Genomic DNA, 6015 nt, shown 5'->3' on the forward strand with positions numbered 1-6015 from the left:
CCTTCTCTCCATACCCCCTGATCCCCTTAGCCACAAGGGCCACATCTAACTCCCTCTTAAATATAGCCAATGATCTGGCCTCAACTACCCTCTGTGGCAGAGAGTTCCAGAGATTCACCACTCTCTGTGTGAAAAGATTAGGGCAGAGATAGCTTGAGAATGGCAGGTATACTTGACCTTTGGCTTTTTCAGTGCAACACTGTGTAAAAATGAACTGGATGGACGGAGGTGATGAGCCTGTGAGGAACTGGGAACTTGTGTTCACTACTCTCTGCAGGTTCCGACAGTCAAGAGCATGGCAGTTGTCACATCAGGCTGAGATACAACCCATCAAGCTACTTTCTATAGCGCCTTTGTGAAGTCCGAGAGAATCCTTGTGGACATGCCGAATCTTCTCATAAATACGTGGCTGTGCTTTCTGGATCACTGCATCAGGGTGATGAGATCAGGCTAGGTTTCTGGTGATATGGATGACTCAGAACCAGAAATTGTTGACCATCTCTACAGCAGCTCCATTGATGAAGACAGGGTTGTCTTCACCCCCTTGCTTCCTTAGGTCACCAGCCAACTCTTTCTTCTAGCTGTTAAGGGCTAGGCGATTGTCCTGAGACCATAACATATTATTAATAGTTCACAGCATTCCATTATGGTTAATGTAAATTATGGGGTGATAATCATTGAGACAGGGCCATTTCTCTTTCTTTAGGGACTGGAATAATGAAGCTTTTCTTGAAGCAGATGGGGACGATAGAAGAGAGAGGTCGAAGATGTTGGCAAAGACTGAGATCAGTCAATTGACGCACAATTTCAGAATCCATCTAGGAACTCCATTCAGGCATGCCACTTTCTGAGCAAAGAACAGCTACACCTGCTGCCTTGGGACGCTCCTTTGCTGCCTATTTTCATTCAGCTATTAATTTGGAAGTTCCAGTTTCGCAATTAAGCTCGTATTCAAATTAATGGCCAACCTTAGATTCAAGTCCTTTCGTTATGGATGTGTTTCTTGTACAGTTTCTGTTTCTGTCGCCCATACCATTTTCCTGATTTTCCTTTGGCTCTATAACAGACACTTGATAGGCTAAAGAAAAATAAAGCAATTTCTATGCACCAGGAGTGGACTTAACACAAAGTCTGTGTAAATGAGCATAAATGAAGACCAGGATAAAAAGCCTGGACTCGAAATGCTGGAAATACTCAGGTCAGGCAACATCTGTGGAGAAACAGAGTCAGCATTTTAGGTTGTAGAAATCTGAAGAAGGGTTCTGATCTGAAACGTCACTCATCCTTTTTCTCCAGAGATGCTGCCTGAACCACTGAATTACTCCAGCACTTTGTGTCTATCTTCAGCATTCTAGGTTGATGACCCCACATAAGAATTGGGAAATTTTGAAAACATAACATTTCCCACCTCTTTAAACATAATTTGCCTCATGTTAATTCTCATTCACTTCATAAATGCTGAATGACCTGCATTTTCCAACATATTCTGGACATTTACAATATCTGGATTTTTTTTTCATTTTGATAACAAAACAACAACCTTTCTCATGTGATTCTAGAGAACAACACTAGGGATTGATGGCAGAATACTTAATGGCTTCAATGTGATTTTCACCAGTTAGTCTGCAGAATTTGTGCAATCTGATCCAGATTGCCATTCATGTTAAGGAGATGTTGAATACTTGCATGATTTGTGCAGATTAACGCTGAAACTATTGTTTAATGTACTTGCAAAGCTGCAGCAAGTAAGAATTTCTTTGTTCCAGTTCATATTTGGTCTACATGAAGTACCATGCAGCAAAAATAATGTTTTACCTCCTCATCGACCATTTCCAATTTGTTATTTGGCATACAGAGTACTTTGTTTCTTCATAAGTTTGGCATGAATCAAAAGTAAAAGAATTGTCAAGGGTTTTCAGAAAAAAATTCAACGTTCCATGTTGTCAACCTTCAGTTATACACAGACAATACGTTTTTCTCACACCCAAGATCCACAAGAAAGCTGACATAACTCCAGCTTCCCTGTTCATGTGCTGCCATTGGAGATCCAGGTCAATGGTGCAGGGTTTTTTTTGTACACCATGAGTAGCAACATGATGCAACCATTTATAATTAACTTATTTTAGTCCATTATTGATAGGAGCAATCTTCCTCTGAAGGTATATAGCACCATTTCCCCTTTCCTGAGGGGGCTTCTCACCAGTTCCCTGAGTGCCTTCCCTCACTGTACCTATCTTTATTTTATAGACTTCTATTATGTATCCCCCTCAGCCTCTGATGCTTCAGAAAAAACAATCCAAGTTTAACTATATAACTATATAACCATATAACAATTACAGCATGGTAACAGGCCATCTCGGCCCTACAGGTCCGTGGCGAACAATTATTTTCCCCTAGTCCCATCTACCTGCACTCAGACCATAACCCTCCATTCCTTTCCCATCCATATACCTATCCAATTTAAGTTTTAATGATAAAATCGAACCTGCCTCCACCACTTCCACTGGAAGCTCATTCCACACAGCTACCACTCTCTGAGTAAAGAAGTTCCCCCTCATGTTACCCCTAAATTTCTGTCCCTTAATTCTGAAGTAATGTCCTCTTGTTTGAACTTCCCTACTCTCAATGGGAAAAGCTTGTCCACATAGAAACATAGAAACATAGAAATTAGGTGCAGGAGTAGGCCATTCGGCCCTTCGAGCCTGCACCGCCATTCAATATGATCATGGCTGATCATCCAACTCAGTATCCCGTACCTGCCTTCTCTCCATACCCCCTGATCCCCTTAGCCACAAGGGCCACATCTAACTCCCTCTTAAATATAGCCAATGAACTGGCCTCAACTACCCTCTGTGGCAGAGAGTTCCAGAGATTCACCACTCTCTGTGTGAAAAAAGTTCTTCTCATCTCGGTTTTAAAGGATTTCCCCCTTATCCTTAAGCTGTGACCCCTTGTCCTGGACTTCCCCAACATCGGGAACAATTTTCCTGCATCTAGCCTGTCCAACCCCTTAAGAATTTTGTAAGTTTCTATAAGATCCCCTCTCAATCTTCTAAATTCTAGAGAGTATAAACCTAACATACCATTCGCTTTCTTTACTGCCTGCTGCACCTGCATGCCTACCTTCAATGACTGGTGTACCATGACACCCAGGTCTCGCTGCATCTCCCCCTTTCCCAATCGACCACCATTTAGATAATAGTCTGCTTTCCCGTTTTTGCCACCAAAATGGATAACCTCACATTTATCCACATTTTACTTCGGAGTCACGTGAGTGACTTCGTGAAGAAGCCCGCTTCCACGCATGCGTGTCATATCGCTACACGCATTCGAACTCGTCATCGCTGGAGGAAGGACGTTCCTCCCAATCGGCAGGGGAACCTGCAACAGGTAAGGGAACTTTGGTTTCTTTACTTACCCTTGTTTATCAAGAAGGCTGATGAAGCTGGCTGGGGGAGTCTGCAGATCTGCAGGCAGCCAGCAGCGGCCGGGGCCCGTTAATTTATTTTTAAACAAGAATGGAGCCGACTTTAGCTCCAGGACAACGGTCACTGGAGCAGAGTTTTTTCCCGACAATTCGGAAACAGCCCCACTAGTCATTTAGTGGATTTAATATTTCATGGGTCCGAGGGGCTGGAAGGTGCGGAACTGGCACGTTAACGGGGGTTCCGCAGGTCTAAAAATAGCGGCAAGCGGTCAGTGCCCGAGATCACTGACTACGCGTCGGACCCGCTGGACCGCGCTGGAGCACCGCAAAGGCAGGGGGGGGGGGGGGGATACAGACAGCAGGAACAGGCTGAACTCCCGTATCGGAATAACTGTGCCAGACTTACCCCCCCCCCCCGGGCCCGACTTTTGCTCCTGTTTTTTCCTCCCGAATTTTGCTCCCAACTTCGCTCCGCGCCGACCACGGCTGGTCGGGAGAGGAAGGCATAATCAGCGTCGGTGAATTCGAGGAGAAAGTTGAAAGTCGGGAACAGCAGGTAAGAGACTCTGCGTTCCTTCCACTTACCCTTTAGGTGCAGACATGGACCGGGTCCAGTGTAGACATGGACCGGGTCCATGTCAGCTGCAGGAAGCCGGCGGGAGAACCGCGCAGTGCAGGCAGCCGGCAGGAGAGCAGCAACGGCAGCCGGCAGCGGCAGGAGCAGCAGCAGCGGCAGGAGCAGCAGCAGCGGCAGCGGCAGGAGCAGCAGCAGCGGCACATCGATTCCCAGAGAGGGAAAACACCTGTGCCCGACTTCGCTCCCGCACCAGGAGAAAAATTCATTTTCTCGACCAATATGCCAGTCTCGCTTTGGAAGCGAGTCTGGCTTCAAGCAGCGCTACCGGCCAGCGCCGAGGCCAAGGACATTGCAGTGGACTTGACTGGCTGCAATCGACCGTGAGGGATCAGTACTGTGAGTACCGGGGTCGGTCCCAGCGGGTTTTTTAGTTACAGAGATCGCTTCCTGGCCTTTTGGCTAAGATCAAGTATAGTATCTGTTTATTATCAGTTTTAATATCTAATACGTCCCTTATCTAAGGACCATATAAACAGGAATGCCCAGAACTGAGGGCATTGGAGTGGGGTTGACCGGCTGCAACGACCGCGAGGGACCAGTACCGTCAGTACGGGGGTCGGTCCCAGCGGTCTGAGATAAAAGAGCAGCCAGGAGCGCTGAGAGCGTTGGAGCCGGGTCAAAGAAAATGGGACGTGGGTGTCGTTTCTCAACATGCTGAGGAGCTTGTAGCTCATAACAGCGTTGTCACCTCAGTAACAGACCAGGAAGATGGTTATGCTCATGGTGTTATTTACTGCACAACAAGTGCAGCCATTAAGCAAACTGAGCCTGGACTCCCTGATCATCTCACCGAGAAACTGGTGTTGTCATACAGGATTTAATAAAAGAAAACAGATCGGGTTCCTCCGGTCTAGGGTTTGATTTTATGGTACACCCATATGGCAAACGACTGTGTATAACAAGACACATCTAACTATACATAGAATATACTCAGAACATTCGAGGTCAGAGTATGGAGTTGTTTATCTCTTACAAGAAACTGCATGATAGGGTCACGACTCAAACTATATCAAGATGGCTCAAATAGGTCCTAAAAATGGCAGGAATAGACACTAATGTTTTAACTCTCATTTCACCAGGACTGCAGCAACATCCGCAGCAAAATTGTACAGGTACCCACAGACCAAATCCTCAGAATGGCAGGAGGGTCATTTCAAAAAGGGTTTTTTCCACAGGTTTTATAATAAACCAGTTATTTTTTGGAGCCATCATTGTATTAAGAAAACATTTTATGTTCAACAAAATAATTTGCCCGAAAGGTTACAGGGTTATGATTCTCAAATTTTAAAAAATGTTATATTTTTTCGTTATACCACACAACTCTTTGTATAATTGTGTTTTAAAATTACTAATGATGCTCTCTCCCAATACCCAAGGCAGTTGTGAAGCATGGACTCGTTCCACGGCATGAGGTCACAGAGCTTTGAAATCTTCACGAAGTCACTCACGTGACTCCGAAGTAAAATAGTAAGATTAAACGAGAACTTACCAGTTTGAAGTTTGATCTGTATTTTATGAGGAGTTACGATGAGGGATTTCGTGCCCTCCGCTCCCACCCTCTTATGATCATATCAAAAACTGGTATCTCTTTGATAATCTTACTATCTTAGATCATTATAGGTTCCTGTGACCTCACACCGCTGCTTTGAAGAATGACACGCATGCGTGGAAGCGGGCTTCTTCACGAAATCCCTCATCGTAATTCCTCATAAAATATAGATCAAACTTCAAACTGGTAAGTTCTCGTTTAATCTTACTATTATACTGCATCTGCCAAACATTTGCCCACTCACCCAGCCTATCCAAGTCACCTTGCAGTCTGCTAGCATCCTCCTCACACCTAACACTGCCCCCCAGCTTAGTGTTATCCGCAAACTTGGAGATATTGCCTTCAATTCCCTCATCCAGATCATTAATATATATTGTAAATAGCTGGGGTCCCAGTACTGAG

At 45.0% G+C, this 6015-nt stretch overlaps 1 pseudogene; it reads left to right on the plus strand.

The window, feature by feature from the left end:
• The first annotated feature begins 4443 nt into the window (after positions 1-4443).
• On the plus strand, positions 4444-4548 carry LOC129703129 (U2 spliceosomal RNA; annotated as a pseudogene).
• The last annotated feature ends 1467 nt before the right edge of the window (positions 4549-6015 follow it).

Source organism: Leucoraja erinacea, chromosome 13, assembly GCF_028641065.1.
Source record: "Leucoraja erinacea ecotype New England chromosome 13, Leri_hhj_1, whole genome shotgun sequence".
NCBI lineage: Eukaryota > Metazoa > Chordata > Chondrichthyes > Rajiformes > Rajidae > Leucoraja > Leucoraja erinaceus.